The sequence below is a fragment of the Suricata suricatta genome, chromosome X (genome assembly GCF_006229205.1).
Source record: "Suricata suricatta isolate VVHF042 chromosome X, meerkat_22Aug2017_6uvM2_HiC, whole genome shotgun sequence".
Classification (NCBI taxonomy): Eukaryota; Metazoa; Chordata; class Mammalia; order Carnivora; family Herpestidae; genus Suricata; species Suricata suricatta.
The window spans coordinates 585,847-588,402 of NC_043717.1; positions in this window are offsets into that span (position 1 = coordinate 585,847).

The following is a 2,556-nucleotide window of genomic DNA, read 5'->3' on the forward strand; positions in this document are numbered from 1 at the left end:
CCAGGTGGATTTATGGCCAAACTCATCCAGAATGCACCCACCTCAGATCCTTAACCACAACTGCAAAAACCTCATTTCCAAATAAGTTTCCTTTCTTAGGGACAATTAGAGGTCACTTGGGGAACAGCATTCAACCCAGTGCACCCTACAAATTCCCACTTAGCACGGGGCACCTGGGGGGCTCAGTCCTGTAAGCGCCCGACTTCGGCTCAGGTCATGATGTCACAGTTTGTGGGTTCGAGCCCCGCGTCGGGCTCTGTGCTGACGGCTCAGGGCCTGGAGCTGCTTCCGATTCCTGTCTCCCTCTCTCGCTGACCCTCCCCTGCTCGCTCTCTGTCTCTCTCTCTGTCTCCAAAATAAATAAACATTGAAACGATTTTTTAAAGAAGTAAACATTTTTAAAAAATTGTTTTAATAGCCCTTCAGCAAATAAAAGGTGAACTTCCTCTGATAGTTGATTATAACACATAGTTCTGAAATGCAGATGGATGTGCCTAGAATCTTTCATCGCTGGGGTTTCTAGGAACTATCTTGGGGTCACTAACTGGCTGACACTCTAGCTAAGGGTCTGTGCCTTCTGCACAGAAAAGCAGGTGAAGGTTTCACGTCCTTGAGGGTGGCAGGGGTGAGGGGATACGCAGCAGGCTATGTACTGTTGTGCATGTTGCAGACTGAGCATATTACGTAACATTTTCTTTTTTTAATTTAATTTAAACAAAAGTAACTTTTATAAACATTAATTTCTTCTTTACTGAAAAAGAGAGAGGGAGACACAGAATCTGAAGCAGCTCCAGGCCCTGAGGTGTCAGCACAGAGCCCGATGTGGGGCTTGAACCCACAAACCGTGAGATCATGACCTGAGCCGAAGTCGGAAGCTCCACCGACTGAGCCCCCCAGGCGTCCCTGAGAAATCTTTCCTTCTACAAGCCTGAATGTGTTGTTCTCAAATTAGATTTTCTCCCATAAATTCTATCAATAGTGATACTCGAGGACTCAGTCCCGCTGGTACAAATTCCACAACATGCCCACGAGCCTGCCTGTGGGTATAAACGCAGCCGTGTGGACACTTGCACATGAAGCGTTTTATCCAGGACGGGCCGCGGATTCCGGGAGACATCGGTGACGAAGGCTCAGAGAGGTTCAGACACTTCCTGAGGTCACACAGCACAGCACCGGGACAAAGCAAACAGCAGGGCCCCTCGCTTTCCTCGAAATCCGGCCATCCTGAGACCGGTGGGCCAGCCCTGCTCAGAGAGCGCAGGCTCTCCCTGTGTCTTGAGCACCAATCTGCAAACGTCCTATTTTCGTTTCCGCCGTCGGGCCATTGTTAGCTCTTAGCTGTGGCGCTGTGGCGTCTGACGCTGATGCTGATCAGGCCAAGCGGGGGCGGGGACCGCGGGGCGTGACCGACGCTGTCACCCGGGCGAAGAGAAAGGGGACAGATAGCATCTGTGAGTCACGCTGTTGTCGGGCGCATGCGCCGTTTCTTCTTCGGAGGCTCCCAGACTGCACGCGAGGTGCGGCGTGGAAACGAGGCAGAGTCGGGGTGCATGTAGATGCATCCAGGGCAAACCCGAGGGCTCAGCTTGGGGTGCAGATTTCGGGGGGCGTCGCCTCTCCACACTGCCGTCTTCGGAGCCAGCGACGGTTTACACACACTGGAGGTGGGGGACACGGTCTACACGGCCAGACGTCACCACCACGGGAATGAAGGCCACGCCCCCAGGCCAGTGCTGACGGGGCGCCCCTCGCGGCCCACAGGCTCGGCCCGGACCTTCCCCGGCACCCTTGGCCTGTGTCTCAGCCTGTGGGAGCCCCGACGAGAGTCATCTGTTCCTGCCACAGCAGGGACCCACCGGGCATTGACAAGGACGTGGATGGACTCTACAGTTGGCCTCCCGCCCCGACTTCCGGGTGCCTCCCTGCAGAAAACTGAGGGCCCCTGAGTCTCAAATCTGGGAGGCAGGTGGCCTGCTCACCGGGACATCCGGTCACTGAGAGACAGTGCGGGGTGTCCCAGGGCTGCAGTGCAGCGGAGCCTGTGACTGCGCTCGCTCTGTCCCTGGTTCCGTCCCCGGACAGACCCCGTGTCCCAGGGCAGACACGCTCGGGGGGCTGAGCCAGCGGAAGCAAGGAGCCCGCGGGCTGCGACTCGGTCCTGCACCAGGGTCCTGTCCCCGTGCACAGGGACCCGCGAGGGGGCACAGAGCAGCCGGGCTCGGGTTCCGTGTCCTGAGTCTGCTTTTGTGGGGATCAGGCTGTCGCTGTTACGGGCTAAAGTGCGTTGACCCAAAATGGGTGCGTGGACCCCCCGACCCAGGATGCGGAAGCGGGTTGTGTCTGGGGAGGGTCCTCACAGAGCGGAGAAGGTGAAGGAAGGAATTAGAACAAGTCCTGACCTCGGGGGACAGACTCCTTGTGAGGAGAGGAGGTGAGGGCAGGAACACGCCCAGAGGAGGGGCCTAAGGAGGACCCAGCCCCACCCCTGCCTGGACCTCAGAGCCCCAGCGTAGCCACTGTCTGGATCTCAGACCCCCAGCCTCAGCCCTACCTGGA